We start from the raw sequence: 22,984 nt of genomic DNA, 5'->3' as shown, positions 1-22,984 counted from the left end.
TGCTTGACAACAGCTTAGATTAAGTGAGGACTTTGACCGCTACTGTTCTTTTGTCGGTGCGAGAATGTCTTTAGAATTTATGTTTGGAAGGGGGGAAACTTTCACCATGTCCTGGACAGGACGTTGTGTCCTCAACATGGTTCGGAAGAGATGTCTACTGTAGTATTTTTAACATAAAGAATGCACTCTGCGCCCACAATTTGTTTTGTCATTCATATTCCCTCATCTCGAAAATCTGATCACAAAAGTGAAGCGCGAAAGGAGGCGGAGATGGAGAATGAAGGTACTGACATGGACCATCCCTGATTGAAACACATTGTAAACTCTCATTAAAATCTATAGTTTTCCCTTAAAGCCTTCATTTTGTTGCATGTTCTTTTCCTTTATCTTAGCCAAATTCCAGGAAGTTACCTCTTCTCTTCGAGATTTGCAGGGCAGTCATTGAAACAAGGTGACTGATGTTTAAGAAGTAGTGAGAGTATACTGTGAATAATATTTAAATTCATTTTCTTTTAATGTTATATCATTTTCCCATTACTTTAAGGGCATTTTAATTATCAACAGTAATCTCACTAGACGTTTTGATTTATCTAGAGAAAATCAAAACTCGAGTGGGATTTAATTGACTATTACACGATTAGAAGAAAGTATATAAAGATTAGAAGTAACGAAGTACTCCAATACAATAAAATATTAATTGACTTACGAAAATACAACTGTCTTCAAATGTATTATTGTACCATCTCAGCATTACAAATATTACGCTAGATGCATGCTAGATGGCAGTAGTGAGCAATGCCTTCTCGTCGAGAAGTTGTCGATCTATATACACGATGGCTACTAGTCAAGAAGGCTTTGTTGATTCAGTTTAATTTTTATTAAAATGCAACATTCCACTTCAATTATCCGAATCCCAGTAATCAACGTCACTTGACAGATGATTTTCAATAAATCTTAATATTAAACAATCTCTGATACGTGACTATCCATAATATCATATAGCAGAAGCTATAACATAACCTAACTAATATACTGTACACAAGTGTTAGAAAAGTTTTAATTAACGACGATGACATAAAAAATAAACATGAATAATTTTAAAAGGAATAATTATTGAATGTACAATTTTCAAATTTGAATGTGGTTGGTGGTTCAATTGATGTTATATTGGACGTGTGCGTAATAGAAGTGGAACTCGTTGATTTAGGCCTACATGGTGTATTCAACTTATTCAGGATTTCCGAATGGTGCTCTTCATTTATTTGTAAATCGGATTTCAGAAGATGCATAGGTATGATCAGTGATTTTTATTAATTCTTGTTCTTGAATGCCAATGCGAGTCATATTTGAAACTGCTGTGCATCGACTGGAGTGGTTTGTAATTTTATATATATTTTTGACGTCCAGACCAGCGCAGTTTCAAATGTTGGCAAACAAAGAAACAAATGCTAGGGACGCGATAAAATTGTGCGATAAGCAGCCATGATTGGTTGAAATACGTCCTTTCGTACCGTTTTATTGGTCAAAAGTAGTATGACGTAGTAGGAGTGTAATAGTCATTTTAAATAGATTTTTAGGTCATCAACATCCGCCCCCTAGTGATAACGAGATGGTATTTGGCGAGATGAGGCCGAGGATTCGCCATAGATTACCTGACATTCGCCTTACCGTTGGGTTAAACCTCTGAGAAAACCCAACCAGAATCAACTCAAACGGTAATCGAACTCAAAGCGCAAATCCGTATCAGCAGGCAAACGCGCTACCGCCTGAGCTACGCCGGAGGCTCCCAGTGTTCCTCACTACAAAGTCATCTCGTTCTCTTTTCTTCTTTATCAATCTACTGGCTTTCTCGTACACTCCTCTCTCTCTCTCTCTCTCTCTCTCTCTCTCTCTCTCTCATTGACTTAAGTATTTCTCGTTTTCAAAGTGTGTATGGTGTTTTCCTCTTTGTCCAATTAAAAAAAAAAAAAAAACTTCAGCAATGAAAATATAAAGTACTAAAACTCTTCACAGTATTTATTTTTTATTTATTTATCTAAACGATAACAGCTCCCTGTATTAACAGGCTGCCACAAAGACAGAGCATATTGTGCAATAGGTAGTTGGAAGTATAAAGAATATACATATGTTTAAGTTAAAGGGAGTCTTACAACAACGACAAAAAATTACTGAATAAATAAGTAGGTACTAATTAATTAGTTGAAGATCATTGTTGACCGTAGAGATGGTTGCGGAGTATAAATATTGATCCTCTCAGAGCTGCGAGAACGATGTCATCAATTGCCTTCCTCTGTAGGCCGAAACGTTGCCAGGTCTGGAAGAAGAAACCGGGAATAGTTCCGCGCGCTCCAACCATAAGGCCTATTACTTCAATTTGTTGTAGACCGTATTTGTCCATGAAATATGGAACGGTACGTATATAGATGTTTTTTTTTCCCTATTTACATCTTCAGGTTGGCTCTTTTGTTTTTCAAATCTAACGGTGGGATCGATGATGTAACCATTGTTGTTATTTGGCGGGATGGCAGTCATGTCTATTCTTCTTGTACTGCCATTGTCTGCCAGCCCGTGAACTTCTTCGAACACTTGAAAATTTATTGATCTAAACTATTGGGCGATCATCGAACGAATTCTATGGTGTCGTGAGTTACGGAGTACTTCACCGTGCGGACAAGAGCCCAGGACATGTGCAAGTGTTTCTGGTTCTCTGTGGCATCGCCGACAGAGGATGTTGTCCCGAGTCCTGCCCGGAAGGGAACGTACGGAAGACACGTGTGCAGTCATTTTAATAGCTTCGCGCCACTCGCTAGAGGTTAAGCCTTCACGATGTCGTATCCAGGAATTCGCCGGAGTAAACTCGCTGTATAGCTCTACGCCAAGACCTTTCTGAGGTAGCTTAGCCCACGCCTCTAATTCCTTTTCTCGCAGTTTTTTCCTCATACATCGAGCGTCATACAAACTGGTTCGTGGGTCTTTAATTACGTTGGATGTCTCGGTTAACTGCAAAGATTTGACGCATTCGGTGCTTTCAGTAAAGAGATCTCGAGTGGCTGTGACGTAGGGATTGGCTGACAGTGCGAGGACGCGACAAGTATTGGCGTGCTGAAAATGGGCTTCCCACTCTGCTTTGAAGAGATCAAGACCTTTACACTTCATATCTGAATAAATCATATGGTCTGGCGTGTCCGTTGGAAGCTGTAGAATTTGTTTGAGGGCACTTCTGATAAGTTTATCACTGTTTTGAAGAAACTTAATTGGGATTTTGTTCGGGTCCGCGGTCTGGAAGGAATAAATCAACGATGTACAAATAGATGTGTTTAAAACCAGAAATTTTTGTTCACATTTCAATAAGGGTGTAGAAGCCTAAATCGAGATTCTGAATTGTACCTTTAGAGTCAACATTTAGGGAATCATTAAAGGTGATGCCGAGATACTTAATTGATTCTCCGTGTTTCAATACTCTTATCCGACAATTAACATCTAGATCCAAGGGTTCTTTACAAGTTCCCCTCGTCCACACCTGTGGACACCAACGGTCAACGCGTCTGGCGGCGAAACCAGGTGGCCCGGGTTCGAATCCCGGTCGGGACAAGTTACCTGGTTGAGGTTTTTTCCGGGGTTTTCCCTCAACCCAATACGAGCAAATGCTGGGTAACTTTCGGTACTGGACCCCGGACTCATTTCACCAGCATTATCACCTTCATTTCATTCAGACGCTAAATAACCGAGATGTTGATACAGCGTCGTAAAATAACCCAATAAAATTAAAAAAAAACATACAAGTTCCCCTTTCTCAATACGAATGCCAACAAATTTTCTTGGGTTTACTTCGAGGCCTATCTCATCAAATTTCTACATAGCTATGCGTGTTAATTCTATAGCTGCTTCTCTACTTTTGCCAATGATTGCGGTGTCGTCGGCAAAACCCAAAACTGTAAGAGGTGGCAGGTCTGGGCTCAGTGTTTTGCCATAATGTTTACAAATGTTATCTTCAGTTAATTCGTCGAGGATATGGTTAGTTGCGATATTATATAATATTGGCGATAACATGTGTGGCTGTTTTTAATTCCCAACACTGGAACAGCAACGAACTCAAGATTTTCAAGCGTTCTACGTATATATTTTTACACAAGCTTTTGGCATTTGTGAAATGATTAGAATACTTGATTTAGTAAATCAGTGATTGAAAGGGACAAAGGAAGGAATTATATAGCCTATACGCGAGAATGCTGCCTTGCAAGTGTTCTTGGAATTGATGTTTGTATCCGCTCTTGGGATTTGGGCAAGCACCGCAGCGTTTAGGCTTATTGTGTAACCTTGTATTGGAATGATTTTTGCAGTCAGTAGGGCCGCTTTTTTAGCACGTGATTCATTGCTTGGTGCAATGGTATCGATTCAGCCACAGCATCCATGTTTGATAGGATTCCTCCGCCTCCCTGTGATTATCTTCTGCAGCCTTCTCAGATCGATGGCATCTGTCCTCAATTCACGTGCTTGTATCTGCTGCATCCTTGACCTGGGGGATACGCCGCCTTCGATTCCGTGATTCACCAAGGCACCATCTATCTGAGGAAGCTACACTTCACCGTTAAACCGCTTCTCTGGGGTATGTTCAGCTTCCGCAGGCAGTTGCTACGTGTAGGCGGATCCCAGAACACGTCCGCCAGTTCAACTTGTAACTATTAAAGATGATTAATAAAATTATGTTAATGAAGGCGAGATGAGTCCGAGATCCAACACCGAAAGTTTCCCAGCAATTCTGCTTCAAGTGATTGAGGGAAAACCTCGGAAAAAGTCTCAACCGGGAGTTCAACCCGATCCCACTCGTTTCACGAAAGCAAACCGTTACTCCACTCTTGGGCTTGACCCACCTATCTTATTACAACTCCGATTGAAGGAACTTACGAAAACATTGATGGTACTGTATGTTCAAAAATAGGAAGTAGCATTAGTACGAATACACATTAAGGAAGAAAAGGGAAACCAATGCTGAACATTCAGTAAGTATAGACACACCTGCGACTGCAGCATTTTTCGCTGCTCCAGAATACTTAGGCCTACTATGATGGTTATTTTAATTGTAGCGTGATAACGTAAAATCAATAATGAATTAACTCGGTGGTCTGGCAGAGAATTCTCCTCTCCCGCCAGGTTAATTTAATTCTCCTCTTGGATGTAATTATAATGAACTACGACCATTTTCCCGGATAAGTAGGAAATAGGTTTTGTTGACTGTAATATTTACTATACAGTTTATATAGTAGGCTACATTAACGGTTCTGCTGTGTTAGTATTGTATTTTAGTTCATTTCAGAACTCACTGCTCAGATCACCACTTTAAATGTACAAGGGAGTCTCGAAAATTACTTTTTTAATCAACGTTTATATTATAGAGAGTTCGAAGAAGAGCAGTGTGGCTTCAGGAAGGGAGAAGGTACGAAATATGCAATAAATTATTGGACTGATGCGAACAATCGACGAAAGATACTTAGAGAAATCCGAATAAGTGTTAGGCCTATACTATTTGTGAATTAGGAAAAAGCTTCGGCAGAGTGTAGTGGAATAAACTTATGAGGATACTGAAGAAAATTGATGTGGATTGGAAAGAGAGCAGACTATTCAGTAATGTTTTTTATGTTACAGTCAGAACTCGAAATCTGTCAAAACCCGAAGTTTCTAGGAAATTATAGTTCCCACAAAGCTCTTTAGGAAATTCTAGTTTTCATTAACGTAATTCAGTTACATCTAGAAATAACTATGGCTCTTTAGGAAATTCTAGTTTTGACTAATATAATTAAGTTAGATCTAGAAATAACGATTGTTATTAGTAAAAACCTGTTGTAACAATTTCAGAACGCGAAATTCGTCAAAACCCGAGGAAATTCTAGTTTTCACTTACGTAATTCAGTTACAGCTAGAAATAACTTATTACTAAAAAGACTTCAGGAAATTGGTACTTGCACATGAACGTTATTATTGCTATTGTCATTGTTGTTGTTGAAACACAAAATAATTGTTACACAAATAATTATCTTATGGGATGCTTAAATATTACTATTTTTGTTGTTGAATTACGAATAATTATGTTCAGGGAACGGATTTATATGGACTAAAAATATATGAAATATGTAAATATATATGTAGTTATTTTTACCAAAATATGGAATTAAATATGGATTTTTACCAAAATATGGAATTAAATATGGACTTAAAATTATAAAAAAATGACTATGTACGTTAAATATTGGTACATTTTAATCAAACTAAACAAAAAATATAATGGACGTACCTTATCTTCCAATGTAGTTTCAACAAAACACAATTTTTATTGTCTGTTACCATAACAATAGGTTACAAACATTTCTTTCAAGTGCTGAAAAGTGAATCTTCTTCTATTGTCTCTGAGGATAGATTTATACTGACTAAAAGAGCGTTCGACGTCACAAGAAGTAACTGGTACATAATTCAATTTCACAATGTCTGCTGGGGATAAGTCCAAGTTAATCTTCACTGTTGATTCACCACTCATCACAGCAACAACCTTTTGTAGTTCTTCATATCCAGGGTTTTTTGAAAGTACAGTGTCCACCTTAGCTCTTACTGCATCTGCAACTTTACCTCTACCACGATTCAGTTGTTCCACAGTACTATTTATAATTTCAAAACTTTCAGATAGTGAAAGGTGCCTATTTTGGAGACTTTTGAGCGTTTTTATGATGCATGAAAATGTATGCTGAATGTGAGCTAAGTCATTCTTCACACTTATGTCACAGGTAACTGTTTTCGCAGTATCAATTGAGACTGCATCTTCAGAGTCCAATGCAAGGAGAACATTGTTAATAGAGTCTATATGTTCGGCATAATATTCAACTGCTTCTAGCCATGTACCCCATCTAGTTAAAATTGGCTTTGGTGGCAATGGAATTTCAGGGTACATTTCTTTCAACACGTTAACTCTACTGGGAGCTTTGAGAAATACTTTTTTCACTGATGAAATCAACAAATCTACTTTAGGGAAATTGTCTCTGACCACTTCTGCCACACGATGAAATGCATGCGCCACACAAGTAAAATGAGTCAATTTAGGATATACAACAGATAATGCTTGTCCAGCTTTGACCATATAAGGGGCAGCATCGCTAATAAAGAATAACACATTATCGTACATAATACCCTTTGGCCACAGGATACCCATAGCTTCGTTGAACAGTTTAACTATAGTTTTGTTATTGCACTTTTCTAGAACATCACAATGTAAAAGAATTCGTTCAGAATATTGTTCACTTAACAAACCGATAACTACATTACCAACAAGTCTACCTTCTATGTCGGGAGTCTCATCAATGGAAACCCAAATTGAACTATCTTTAATTTCATCTCTTATCTTCTGTATTGTCTCATCGTAGATGGATGGAGCATACGTCTTCCTAAGTGTTGACTCATCCGGGATTGTATGTTGAGTATATTTTTCAAGGAATTCCCTGAAGACCTTATTCTTTAGTTTGTAGAGAGGAATATCAGCAGAGATGAGAGAACGGCACAGGTCGATGTTAAACTCAGATCTTACATTCGATGTTGTTGGTTGTGTTAAAAACAATTGTCTCTGCTTGGAATTTAGTTGTTTGTTGGCCTGATGTTTACTAGTTGTAATGTGTTGTTGCACCAGGAACTTTTGTGTAGATGATACTGCACACTGACACAAATTACAAAATAATATTTTATTGTCAGTTGATAAACCATCTTCTTTAAATTCTGAAATGTAACTTGTTAGTTTTGATTTTAAATTGACTGAATGACGTACTTTTGGCATATTTACCGTCTTTATAGTATGATTTACAAAACTGAACCTATGTGTACTCTGACTGGCATTTAACTGTTGAGCTGCACAACTGAAGTCTGTTAAAAATTTTAAATTAAATTAATACAGTTTTGTAACTTACTTTCCCATTGTTGATAGGACTGCTAATTTTCAAATAACTCTGATGTTAAAGGGATTACTGAACATGTGTTTAAATCTCTATTGTTGAAATGTATTTTTAAAAGTTAATGGAATTTTGTTTTGTTTTATTGTTAAACCTAATATAATATGGACTGTTTTATATGAAATATGGAAAATATATGGAAATTAACGAAAATATGTACTAAACTCTAAAATATGGAAAAATATGGAAAATAAAAGTAGGATTTTTCAACCCTACACATTGTGAAACATAAAGATAATGCAAAATATAAATTATATTAGCTTTATAAGTAAATATGTATTTACATATAAATCCTTTCCCTGATTATGTTACAGAACTCAATATTATTATTTTTTGTCTCACAAGTAAATTGTTGCGACAAGACATGCTATTGTGACATTTAGAGTAGCAGAGAATTTTATTTTTCACACACAAGCACCACTTCAAAACACAATTATTTTTTTTGCAAGCACAACGAACGAACCCTTGTCCGCTTCCGATAACTTCTTTCTTTGCTGCAGTCCTCAGCGAAATTTCTGCATCTGGCACCTGTTCTCGTGTCAAGAAAATATGAGGACATCAAATTCGGATCTGAAAGAAAGATTATGTTATGTATCTGTGTTGATGAAATTAACTACACCATCAATTTTTAAAGTTCAGTGAACCTACCTGCGATATAGTTTATTCAAAATTCCATCCTTTGTTCCAGTTCTGTATAAGTCGTCATTTTTCTCAAGCACGACTCCTATGAGGTTTCGCAAGTCGGCCTTTTCCCTGTCGACATCCGGAACGCGTGTTATGATGGTACCTCCTATACCAACCAACTGGAGGATGCGTTGCATTAGAAATCAGTTTCATTCTTTTCGCCTGTTTATTTAAATTTTCTTGGCCTTCCTTTCTGGCTAGAGAGATGTTTGACGATGTACTATACTAAAAGCCAGGTTATGAACCGACTAAACCGGAAGCAACGTTCTGTTGGTCTCTTTCTGAGCTCTGTTGCCACATAGTGGCGCGAGATTCAAAGCGTGTTCAGCGTTTGTCACCGATATGTTTAAAATAACTACTGTATATAGTTCTCGATAACACTATCTACAATATTAGTAATTAAATTTTAAAATTGCTGTTTTTAAGAAAGCACGAGCTAATGACGCTGGTACGAAATGCGACTCGTAGTGTACGTGCTACTGCAAATGAACTGGCTACACTGTCTCCGTGATTCCGTTGCCAGATTTTCGTTAGCAGACGACATTTTCACGCGAGGTCCAATGAAAAGCTCCGTTCTCGTTCTCCCCTCCATCCCCACACTCAACGTGTCATCACTGCACAGGCTACCCCTCTAACCCGCACTTTCCTCTCGCCCATCCAACTACTTCCTGTTTCATCGGTTCATAACCTGGCTTTTAGTATAGCTAACATCATCTCTTCTTCTCCTTTTTCTTGCTCTGCATTCATCTGTTTAATTATTGTTTATTTATTCTTCAGACATATTTTTATTAACATTACAGTATCTGTTCATTACAATATTGACAAAAACCACTCTCCATCACTGATGAGTCCTGGTATATGCTTGATCCATTGCTGTATCATGGAACTTTTCGATAGTTTAATCTCTGGAATTTTCACAGTTTATGTTTACACAAACACGCATAAATATTAGCTTATACATGAGCCTTTTGTAAAAGTTGCACTAAAAGGATGTCTTAAGTAGGCAGCCACACAAGCACAAAGAAACAACTGGATGTACACGTGAAAGTAGAAAGGATTTGGTAGCGACTAATACTGATTTACTATAAACGTAAAATCTAATGTACTAAACCATGTTTTAAGATTTAAGAGGTTGCTTCTGATTGAATAATATAAACATGTCATACCTCGGTCCTACCAGAATTTCTGTGATTTTATTTGTTGAAATTAATTCGTAGGTGGAGCTAGATTTTTCCCACAACCTCAAGAAGTAACAATTTAGATCTTCAAAAATAATGCATAAACACGCTCTGAAATTGTTACAACGGGTTTTTACAAATAACGATAAGTTATTTCTAGTTTTAACTTAAGAATATTAGTAAAAACTAGAATTTCCTAAAGAATGTAGTTATTTCTAGATGTAGCTGAAATTACTTAAGTGAAAACTAGAATTTTCTAAAGAGCTTTGTTAGAACTAGAATTGTCTAGAAACTTCGGGTTTTGACGGATTTCGCCTTCTTACTATAACACGACGAATCAAAGTCAGGATAGAAGACGAAATGTCAGAGGGAAGTGGAATAAGGAGATAGATACGACAAGGATGCCCTGTATCACCTACCCTGTTCAACAATTACTTGGGGGATTTAGTGAAGAACTATTTTCAGAACATGGCAGACGAGATAATAGAAAGAAGAAGAATGAAGTTCATAAGACTTGCTGATATGTATGACGTTGTTAGCAGAAGAGATAATTCTAAGGGATATGCTTCTGGAGCTAATAACAGCTGTAAGCAGTATGGGATGAAGATAAAAATACAAACAAGACCAAGACCATGACTATCGGAAGAAAAATAAAGAAGGTAAACGTGCGAACTCCAAATAAGGCAGTGGAACAGTTGGACACCTTCAAATACTTGGGGTGTATTATTAAGTAGTAACATGAACTGCTGCCACGAAGTCAAAAAGAGGATAGACCACCTCTGTGATGTAGGGGTCAGCATGCGGGTCTCTTACGCAGAGGGCCCGGGTTTGATTGCCGCTCGGGTTGAATTTCCTGGTTGAGGTTTTTCAGGGTTTTTCCTCAACCGTAAGACAAATGCCAGGAAATTCGGGCCACAACATCCCTGAATATCACCGGCCTCATTCATCACCGAAATCATATTCATAACAAATCAGTAATACATATACAGTCGCCATCTAGTTCACAACAATAGAACCAGTCTCAACAATAGTACACAGGTCTTCGGATTTCACCCAAAATAAGATTAACTCGCGATATGACCAAAGATATTAAAGCGAGTATAAATAACAGCGAAAAAAAAAAGGATAACAGTGGCAAAGGAAGCTTTTAATAGAAAAAGGAGCATCTTGTGCGGACCTCTGGAAAAAGAACTAAGGAAGAGACTAGTAAAATGCTTTGTCTGGAGTGTGGCATTGTATGGGGCAGAAACATGGACATTGGGACGAAGTGAAAAGAAGCGACTAGAAACATTTGAAATGTGGATATGGAGGAGAATGAAGCATGTGAAATGGACAGACAATAAAAAATTAAGCAGTGCTAGAAAGAGTAGGTGAAGAAAGAATGATGCTGAAACTGATAACGATCAGGAAGAGGGAAGAAATTGGTTGAGTCACTAGCTGAGAAGAAACTGCTTACTGAAGGATGCTCTGGAAGGAATAGTGAACAGGAGAAAAGTACTGGGCAGAAGAAGATACGAGATGATAGACAAACTTAAGATGGTTGTATATGGTGACAAATAGGAAGGCGAAAAAGCGTGAAGAGAGAAAGTACGGTATTTGTAATCTTAGTGACAGTCATTTCTAATTCTGTTCCTTCCTCTCTCAACTTCAGTTCTATTTTGAATTCTCACCCGTGGCTCAAGCGTGACGTCACCTGGTAACGACAAGCTAGAGTAGTAATAATCATAGGTAGGAAGTTCGTACCAAAACAGTAGATTTTAGTAGAGTACAGCGAGGAGTATAGATATCACTCGTGCCTCGCCCTGCTCCCGTTCGTAACAGACGATACACAGTATGTTAACATAAACTACGCAGTGTAGAGATGTGAATAGTTTGAAGAATATTGTTATTTATATTAATATTTTAGGTTCTCAACAAATTGAGCTATTCTATTATTGTATTATTTACGTAATGTTAATATTATGCATGATTCCAAAAAAGTAAACTCATCTGTTATTAAATAATTATGCAAACAGGAGTTTATTTTTTTCTCGGATTATTCTTCGTTAAACGTTGACGTCTCGTGCTGCTATGCATTCGGTTGCGTTACAGCCTAGTTCATAATATACCCAGATAGGCTTTGACGGTAACAACTTTTGTCAGTTTACTATGCTGCCATCTAGTTGTTACATAAGAATTCACGTCATAACTCCCATGTGAATTGCATTAACGACTGTACTGCCATCTCGTGTTCGTTTACGACGGACGGGTGGCGATCCTGGCGGTTATTCTTTTCAAAGTGCTGCCGATTTTAACACAGGGATGAGCAGTCTTTCATATATGATCTAGGGTTACAGTCCAAGTTCAACATCGGAATTACGATACGAATTTCCTACCTGACATTACAATAAAAATGAAAAATTTTCTTGAAAACAATAATTATGGGTTTAATATTATGTGCCACATACGAGTTACACTGTTAGATTCACAAAGTAGTTGTTCGCCTGATGATAGTAAGATATACTGTATCATATTTCAGATTTGCTCCAGTGACGTCTTGTGATGTAGAACGAATATTTTCAGAGTAGGCTACAAATATTTTTCTTTTTAACATAAAAGGAGTATTTGTTTTGATAAAATGAAAATGTTCATTGTTACTTGTTATAATGAGGCTAGAATCATAATTGTATACTTTGTATGTTATTTTTATATGTATGGGTAGATTATTTTAGTTTGAGAATTACGAAGTTTATAATTACATGTTATTATTTTTTTATATTATTCGTTTATAATTTTCTTGTTCTAAGGCTGTGAACGATTGGAGTACATATTTGGTTACCACTCGGCTATACGTAGCCTATTTGTCGTTCTAGTTCACTGACATTGAGATAGGCGCTATTACTTTTCATTCGGTAGAGATATAGTTCAAGCTCACACAACTTAACAGTTTTGGTACAAACTTCCTAGATCTGGTAATAAGTGGTAAAGACATTTTTCAGATACTGCTAATACAAAGAATATTGTAAAACATGCAATTTTTATAGAATTCTTCCGATGAAGTTACAGAGCCACAACTTACTATTCTTGCGACTATTGTCAGAAAGCATGTTGCTAAGGAGTATTTTCTCTATTTCGTCCAGAAAAACTCACTGCCTTTTCCATTATATCTTCTCTCTCATGTGCAGAAATATTTACAGTCGAATGGAGTGACTTGATCGAGTATCGATCTATTAATCTGGAATAACTCATTTCACGTAAATTAGCCCATTAGTTTTCAAAACTGGCAACGATAGTTAGCTCGCATGTCTAACATAACTTCTGGCAAATGTTTGCTTCCCTGAAGGTTGCTAATGTTATTTACTGTAGCTCAGTAAATTTAGTGTGGATCATAGCGTGTTGTATGTACTCTGATTAAGGTTTTGGCTGATATGCACATCTATTATCAGGCAGTACAGCTTGATTCAAGGATTTAGGCCCTTGCAAAATGTTAAACCGAGTTACTCATCACAGATCAGGCCGATGGCAATGCATTTCTCTGCCCTACAATACAGCAGACTACCAAATAATCATACCGTAGTTGACACCCCTGGCATGGAATACTGATACGTCGCAAGGAATACTGAAAACAAAAGTTTGGTTGCGGATATGGGCGGGATTCAGCAGAGAAGGTATTGCGAATTTTCGTAATCAGCATGTGTATGTAGGCTGATGAAAATCGCCATGCAGTAGAAGAAACAAGACATCAGCACTGATTCTCAATCAACGTATGGGCAGGCGTTCTTGGTGATAGATTAATAGGGTCATACGTGCTAGGACGGAGATTAACTGGGGATCGTTATCAGGACTTTCTTATTAACGTATTAAAATAAATTTCAAAGAGTGCGAGATTCCTTGCGCCGAAGGGCAGAAGAATGCATTGCCATGAATGGACGTCACATTGAGCATCTCCTATGAACAAGTGTTCAGATCTCAAAAAGTATTCGTTGTAGGATCCATATTTATTAGACATTATTTTCTTGTTTTGATGCATACTAGCACCTCCAAATATATTGCATACTTTTTTTAACACCCTTAATACAAATAAAAACCGAATTTTAACACAACTTAATCTGGATTAAAATATTAATTCGTCAACTTCTGACTTAAGTACTACGAGGAAATCTGAAATAGGGGATTCTTTAACACATTACGACACAGTTCAATGAAAAAGTAAAATCCTCCAAAATTAGAGAAATAAAATCACAGCAGCTAAAAAAGTCAAAAGACGATGTACAGTAAATTGTAATTTCCGCCAGAAAATCCGTCACCCGTCAAAGCCATTCTTTTCCCGTCCACGACGTTGAAATTCCGTCACTTTGACGGAATTTCCGTCCAGTTGGAACACTGTTGTAATGGCATATTTTCTTGACATCGAGTGTCCCTGAGCTACGGGCATAGATATTGCTTTGATTCTTCCTCTTCTCCTTCTATTATGTAGATTTGTGATTAAATTTCTTTCTTATGACGCAACACACAGCTCGCTCACTAGCGAAACTAGCAAGGACAAGGGCCAAGATCGTTGAATCGAGCTGTACATTTCACTTGACTATATGTGTCAGAGAAAGAACAATTGAAGGGCTTGGAGCAACATAGTGACAAGCCATACACAAATTCTACAGGAAAACAGCTATTAAAGATTTAAGACTTAAGAGTTATTTTCCTGTAAAATTTGAGTGTGGGTTGTCACTATGTTGCCCCAAGCCCTTCAATTATTTATTTGTATACATCTGAAGTCTGACTAGTGTAATATGTAGCTAGTCGTCGATGTATGCAATGGAGGGGGAAAGGAACTGGCCACCCTATCCCATTATCTCCTGGCCTAGTTGCCTCATAAGTGGTGCCATGTTGGTGTCACTTGTGAGGTTCAGACCTGTCTTCGGATAGTTGATTAAACAACAACATAGCTTGTTACTAGGCCTGATAGTTTTTACCCACGACTCCATACAGAAAGCTTGACGGACTGTAGAATTGGAACTTGCGCTGTGATTTCTATTGCCTGCTTATGCTTATGCGACTGAACCGTACCTTCTGTGTGGCAAGAGAAATTATATGGATGAAAGAAGGTGAGGGGAATGCCATGACAAGTGGGGATCTTGTTATCCCACATAGCTGATTTTTAATATCATTGACAGTCTTGAAAAGAGTGACGATTATCTTCCTGATACTTTTAACTCGTTCTGTAATAATTCACTTATTTTAATATGTTTAGTAATAATACTGTTTATAGTTCATTTTCTTAACAATTCAAAAGAAGTCGGCCTACATAAATAAATTGATACATACATTCTTTCACTGCAAACCCAGCATTCTCCAGTCTTTTCTATTTTCTGCCTTCCTCTTTGTCTCCTCATATGATCCATATATTTTAATGTCGTCTATCATCTGATATCTTCTTCTGCCCCGAATTCTTCTGCCATTCACCATTCCTTCCAGTGCATCCTTCAGTAGGCAGTTTCTTCTCAGCCAGTGACCCAACCAATTCCTTTTTCTCTTCCTGATAATTTCCAGCATCATTCTTTCTTCACCCACTCTTTGTAACACAGCTTCATTTCTTATTCTGTGTCCATTTCACACGTTCCATTCTTCTCCATAGCCATATTTCAAGTGCTTCTATTCGCTTCGTCGTAATGTCCATGTTTCTGCCCCTTACAATTCCACACTCCATACAAAGCGCTTCACTAGTCTCTTCCTCAGTGCTTTTTCTAGATGTCCGCAGAAGATGCTCGCTCCTTTATAATGATAAATTGATATGAACTAAAATATGATTAACTTTCGTTTTATGAATTACACATAAAAATGATGGCAGGGGAATCCCTGTAACTGTGTGTATATTTCATCTGCTTTATTTTTCTTGATATCGTAAGTCATGGATGCGGAACATGAACAAAATCCATCCAATAATTTATGAAAAAATCGTACCCAGACTGATGGCGTACCCAGCACCTCTGTTTCGTCATCAAAAATGCTGGAAAACTTGTTTTTCCGCGAAAATTCATCTCTGTCATCTCTTCTCCTTATATCCTCTGATATAAGTTACTGTAATGAGAAGGTGTCATTCAGTAACATTGTTTATTGTGTTTAGTAAGCCGTCACTTTCTGAGGTCTGAAGATTGGTCGTTGCCAGGCATACACCAGTGGCGTATTCCGCTTGACCTGTGGATGTCCATGCTTGCGTGCTTGTCTCGCTTGGCTGCGTTCTGCAGAAGTTGGGTTCCTTCACTTCTTGTCAGTTCTCTCTGAGTCAGTGTGGTGATTGGTGGTGATCTCACTTCAGTGCAGTCGCGTCTAGGATCTGTTGTTCACAACTCGAAATGAAGGGAAGGGGCTAGTGCTACATCCAGCATCTGTGAGATGGCTTGATAATGAACTAGAAGGACGTTTCGTGGCTAGTTTTGGTACGAGGAATTGGCTTCTTAATTTATTTTAAGATTTGTTAATACAAACTGACCTTTAAGATTTTATTTGCGCTGTGATGTGAGTGATAGCTGTTGCTTCTACGAGTTCAGTATCTAGGGTTCGATTCCCGAAAAATGGATTTTTTTTTATTTTCTACAAGAACGTTTGTTCTTTGACGTGCGTTACCCTCTGTTGCCCTTGCCGTATGCCAAGTTCTGCTACAATGGATGCTAGTGCTGATAGTTAAGGAGACGCTCTTGTGAAAAATGTGAACATTTTACGATTTGTTTTCCACGTAAAAATACCATTACTATGTGTACTTTCATCCCACGAAAAGTATTTGTTCAATTTCGCTTCTAAGTTGATTAAAAATGGTCTTATATTGTCTGTGTGGGCAGTACAATGAAAGTATGTACAGTAGAGTCTAGTTAATTCGAACTAATTGGGACCAAGGCTTATTCGGATTACAAGATTTTCGGATTAACCGAAATATTTCCTGTAATGCAATGCATGCTATTCGCGAGCGCTGAGAGACGGTGGTGGGAGTACCCTGTTGCTAATTTTAGACCCACAACCAACAGGTTCACTTCTTACAACAGAAAATTACTGATTTTATGAGCATGACGGATGTGTAAATTATGTACAGAAAACACTAATTGTTGTAAGTACCCTTGAATGTGCTATTTTCATATTTTTTGAAGTAAAAGAAATTGAGTAAATTTATACATTTTTTTTTTCTTTTCGCTACTTTGTACTATTACAATAAATTTGTTTTTTTTTTTTTTCTTAAAATAATTTTGTCCAGATTAGCCACATTTTCGGATTAGTGTAGTTCGGATTAACGAGACTCTACTGTAGTACTTCTAAATTGCCATTTACCGCAACTTTTTTTTTGTGACTATACTATTCTGTAGTAAATATTGTCATCGTTATGAAATTTTGTAGGCACATAGACACCATACCCTCGATCAGTTTCAAGGACAGATTTTGTATAAGTTTGTTTGTGACTCAAATAATATGTATACAGAGGAAAAATGTACTTGGAGTTATTTCTCTAACTATTCTGCACCACATATTAAAATTTGGTAAGCTTAGAATTAAATTGACTAAAAATATAGGCTGCCCCAAAATACAAAAATGTAATGTGTAATTAAAAATGTATTATTAAAAAACTAGAAAATCAATTACTTTAAAATATTTTATATTTCAATACAATGTCAATGGGATCATACTGTGAAAATTTCGTTGAAATCAGTAAAATAGAAAAAAGAGTTTGGAAAAGTTACCAATGTGTCCCCCTTAAATGGAATTAAATTTGTAAGAAAGCTACTGGTGTTACATTGTATATGACAAATTAGTATATCAGGTTAGTTACTGGGCCGCGGCCGTTCGTAAAATTTTATAAATTTTATCATATTTAAATATTTATGTAATGTTTCCGAATTATGAACAAAATTTACAACGTACAATAGCAGCTGGATTTTGTTATATTATATTAACATATTCTGCGTCATTTGGGAATATGAATAAAAGAAATCTATTAAAACCCAAATTTAATTACAGTGTACGGAATAAGCAAGGTACAAATATTCTGAAAGTATCGAACCAGGAACTTTGAAACTTAATTTAGCGTGAGACTTCGTTAAAGTATCAAGCTTCCAAGTTGCGTAGACACTTTAGTCTACTTTCAGTTGACTTTGTTCTGTCTTAAAATATACTAGGCTCTGATTTGATTCCCGGGAGTGAAAGTTGAAATTTTGGGCTCGTTAAGCTGCGATCCTATGGAACATTATGACCACATGACAAGAAGCCTCGATAATAATAATGATGATAATAATACTACTAATAATAATAATAATAATAATAATAATAATAATAATTAATGGCAAAGTTTTGCATTTGTGCTGTGCGAACAAAATTTTTGTCATTAAACAGCAAGTATCGGCGCCCGTATGTGTTCTTTGTTTACTGTGTACCGGTAGGCCGTCAGTTCGTGTACGCTGTCCGATTCAGAACGATTTTCTCACGTACAGCAAAGGAATTTCTCTAACGAATGTATTGGTGGTTAAATAATTGTAGCATGTCGGTAATAATCTATGTGTCAAACCCTTTGTAATAACATTCCCTTGTCTTGCATGTGAAGATTGCCATAGTTCTAACATATTTTTTGAATTGAGAAATTACTATTGATGTCTAAATCACGGATAATACTAATTAAATCCTATTACGGTATTTCATTGGTAAATCCCTAGACTCGCATCGGTATGTTTTGGGTTAAAATCCCAGTGTTGGCTAATCTGATCGGTATTTTTAGTTGTTTCTTCGATCAGAAAATAGGAACTATTACACCCCCAATATAAATTTTGCGTCCTGTGAATGCAAGAGACGAACGCTAGTAGCTCTAATTGCTCTGTTAGTATACAACCTACTGTTTCATCTATGAATCAGGTCATGTTACAAGAGATAATGCAGTGAGTGAGGTAATATATATTATGTGTGTAAGAAATACGGTGCATAATATTAATGCTTTCACAGTATTTATACGGGTACAACACTTTAAGCACCTATATTATACACATGTATTCACCATTATCTCACGCATCTCGCTGGCATGAACAGTAAACACCTCTTCATTAGCTTAGTATTTACTCATTGGTCACAAAGGCCAGAGCGAGAGGGAACGGTGATTCACATTCTTTCCGGACGCAGTTTTAACTTGGGCGCGTAGTAATTATGTAAATCCCGGATTGGTTCTCATCTCCACTACAAAGATGACGTGATTTGACGTGTTTGCAGACTGTTCAGATATTGCCACTGGATGGCAATACATGTCTCTGGACTGGCCGATGCATGGTAGGAAAAATGGAAAACATTGCGTCATCCTCAACAGATGTTACGATATGACATAAAATAAAATAAATATTTACAATTAAAATAATATATACACCAATGGTATCATTGTAAGTGATTTGGTGCCCAGCAGTCGAGTAAAGCTCGTTGGTTCACAGTCTGACATTTGCACACAAGCGCTCTAAACTGAATCGTCATTAAATTTGGCGGTATTAGAATTGAATTTAAGGAGAACGGCACTACATCCCAGCACTGCGACCTTAGAAGATAGGCTCACTTTCAACCCGCACCGGCTGACTATACTAAGGTTCGCTGCGTACCTAGGTTTCTAGCAGGCAACCCTACTCGACCCGAGGCCAGCCTCCTCCGTGCGTCGCCAATCGACGCGGCGTTCGGGGAGCGCTCTGACGGAATTACGTAAATGCCTAAAATGGGGAAACGAACCCCGAGAAAAACTCAAACTGCGACTTCGTCCGCCCTATGTTCACATGAAAAATCGCAAACGTGACCAGGAATCTAATGGTCTGTCTGCGTGACAGGTCTGACCACTCAGCCACAGGAAGGAACTATTTGGTGGTTACTATGCTGTGAGATAAGTGAACAAAGAACACCTGGGGTTGTACGTTTATTTTGATGCGTCTGCTGGTAAAAAAAAATGTGATATGGCGACATTTAGTAGTACCAGTAGTTCTTTCTTCATTATAGGAAACCTGAACTAATTCACATTCTCAGGTAGAGTGTAAGCCTATACAGGGTGTTAAAAAAAACGTATCCAATAATTTAGGAGGTGCTAGTTTGCATTAAAACAAGAAAAAAATGTCTAATACATATGGGTCCTACAATACATACTTTCTGAGATCTGAACACTTGTTCATAGGAGGTGCTCAATGTGACGTCCATTCATGGCAATGCATTCCTCTGCCCTTCGTCGTAAGGAATCACGCACTCTTTGAAATTGACCTGGTTCTTGATAACCAAAAATCTAGGGGATTTAGATTTGAGGAACGAGCAGGGCAAGGCGTGGGGCCTCCCCAATCAATCCAGCGGTCCTGAAATGTCAGCGTCAGGTGTTCACGCTCATTGCGGAAAAAATGTGCTGGTGTGCCGTCATGCATGAACCACATCTGTAGTCTTTGCTGACATGGCACATACTCCAGCAAGGTAGGCAATACGTTAATAAGAAAGTCCTCATAACGAGCCCCAGTTAATCTCTGTGGCAGAACGTATGGCCCTTAATCTATCGACAAGAACGCCTGCCCATACATTGATTGAAAATCGTGCTGATATCCTGTTTCTTCAAGTGCATAGGAATTTTCATCAGCCCACACATGCTGATTACGAAAATTCAGAACACCATCTCTGCTGAACCCCGCTCACATCCGCAAACAAACTTTTATTTTCAGTATTCCTTACGACGTATCAGTATTCCATGCTACGGGTGTCAACTACGGTATGGTTATGTGGTAGCCTGCTGTATTGTAGGGCAGAAAAATGCATTGCCATGAATGGACGTCACATTGAGCACCTCCTATGAACAAATATTCAGATCTCAGAAAGTATGTGTTATAGGACTCTTGTTTATTAGACTTTTTTTCTTGTTTTGATGCGTACTATCACCTCCTAAAGTATTGGATACTTTTTAACACTCTGTATAATTTTGTTGTTGGTATGCTTTAGGATATTCACTGGTTCAGCTCACCATTTGAAAATAATTGAAATGGTGAACTTTGGACTTTTCCATTTCTGTAAAAGAGAAAGTAAAACTATTAACAAAAAAAAAAAAAATGTTCACAGCATTTTGAAGGTAGTGGCTACTTGGTGAATTTCTTTATATTAAAAGTACCTATGTTTTTCTTGCAAATAATGAAAAAAACTCTAGTTCAGATCTCTCCTGAAGAATCCTCCTCTGCTTTCTCCTTCATTTAGAACGATGCAATGGCAGGAATTACGCATAGGCCGAGTTATGGGGGGGGGGGGCAAACTTGACCGAACTCTTTTTCTTTTTCTATTACCATTAGAAAATATTGAATTCAAAAGAGTGTTCTTGTTTTTGTTTATGATTAAGTTTCTGTGCTTGAATTGACGAATTACTGTCTTCAGACTATGTATCTGGACTAAAATATTTATTTTAAATTTCTGAATGTATAAGAATTTCTATACGTTGTCTGAGGAATGGAAGCACTATAATGTTTTTTGTAACAGCCTGTACTGATGTGTTAGAACTCTGCAGGTGTTCAAGCAGCCACTTCAAGAAATATGAGTAACATACTGCACAACAATGTAGAAAAAAGAAAAGTGATACGGTTAAACTTAAAGACGAGATTAAATAAAATAATTAGAATTCACATTTCATATAACTTGCTCTTTTAAATAAACAGGTAAAGTAAATATAAAACTGGTCCACCGCTGTAGAGTAATGGTTAGCACATCTGGCCATGAAACGAGCTGTTTGGATAAGTTATTTGGTTGAGGTTTTTCTGGGGTTTTCCCTCAACCAATTGAAGCAGAATTGCTGGATAATTTTCGATGTTGGACCTCGGACTCATTTCGCTATCATTAATTCACATATCATTCATACAATAGCCCGGGTTAAGTTCACTGTGTGGCGTGCTATACTTGTACAAGAGCGCGGCCGTTCGGCTACCCAATCATTCACAGAACAGGAGTGGTTAGCACAATAAGCCTCAGGCTGCAGTGCAAGCCTTCGAATCCTTACAAGAGGGGGAAAAAAGTAAAATTGTCTATATATTTTGTTACAATTTCACTTTATTTTACAATACCTTCATTAAACGATCTTATTATGAAATACTGTATCAAGGTCAAGCTATAATGGGGGAGAAGATAAATGGTGTCCCCCATACTCTCGTCATATCGAAATTCTGTGGTTTTACTTTGCACCCCCCCCCCCCCCCCCCCCAAGGAAACGGTTCTCTCTCCGCATATGGAATTACGAGTGCTCATTTATTCTCTTATCGTCATCTCACAGATTCTGAATGGCCTCTGTAGTTAAAAAGATTTATCAAAGTGGCATCTAGCAGGTCGCTGAAGATCGAAGTGGTGTCGTTGTGGTCAAGTTGAGACCCGTGTCGAACTATCGAACGCTAATAGACGACGTGACGACGATGATCACGTGTTTGCGGCTTGACTCTTGCATCTGACAGATGTCGCCCCTGTTGTAACACGTTGTCCAGGAAACACTGCGGTAAGTGCACTCTCATTTGTCACGGCATGTCATTTTTAGATGTGTTGGTGTATATGGCATATACGCGAAGAACGTATGTCTTGTCATGCCTATACGTCTGCCTTCAGGCGTGAATTAATGCGTTTCCCGCTGCTGACATGACGAGAGTATCACAACTGATAAAACTTTTTCTTCTTTATTTTCACTTTTACTTTCCTTGTGATGCTGCAAAAATCGATATCGAGATTTTGCGGAGGCAAGTTTTCAGAATCCCAATCCTAGAAAGCAGTTTTGGACATCTGTGATTGTATACGTGCAACGTGTTCTAAACTACTGTGTTTACCTGATTTTGTTCATACTCATTATCTAGGAGTCGGTTTATGCGGGGATTATGCACATGAAGTATTATAATTTTCATTAAGGGGTTAGGTACAGCTTACAGGAGTAAAATTTTTGGAAATATTCAACATTTTTTTCCCTTCACTACTATATCTTGTACAATAATGAAAATTGGTATGTGTAAAACACTGTTCTTTTGCTATATGAAAAAACATATTTTTACGATTATTTATTTATTTATTTTTTTTTTCATAATTGAAAATGGTAGCAGTTCACTGTGGAGTGGTGAAGCGTTTCCCTCGTAACTCATAAACCTGTTAACGTTTTCATGCTCTCTCTCTATTTTATTGGTGAAA

The 22,984-nt window shown here is 37.5% G+C and overlaps 1 protein-coding gene across 8 annotated transcripts in view; it reads left to right on the top strand.

Annotated features, from left to right (window-relative positions):
* Positions 1 to 22,984, top strand: part of Klc (kinesin light chain) — a 675,112-nt gene that overhangs the window by 53,522 nt on the left and 598,606 nt on the right. The window contains exons 1-2 of one of the 8 annotated variants that reach the window (XM_069817985.1): positions 16,109 to 16,257; positions 22,095 to 22,310. The exons of 6 other annotated variants lie outside the window; for them this stretch is intronic. The gene's annotated coding sequence lies outside the window, so the exon portion shown is untranslated. Of the gene's footprint in view, positions 1 to 16,108; positions 16,258 to 22,094; positions 22,311 to 22,984 lie in introns of those variants that run through there. One more of the 8 variants, XM_069817986.1, reaches the window with a different exon arrangement.

This window comes from Periplaneta americana, chromosome 2 (assembly GCF_040183065.1).
Source record: "Periplaneta americana isolate PAMFEO1 chromosome 2, P.americana_PAMFEO1_priV1, whole genome shotgun sequence".
Classification (NCBI taxonomy): domain Eukaryota; kingdom Metazoa; phylum Arthropoda; class Insecta; order Blattodea; family Blattidae; genus Periplaneta; species Periplaneta americana.
This window is presented reverse-complemented; position numbering and strand designations above follow the sequence as displayed.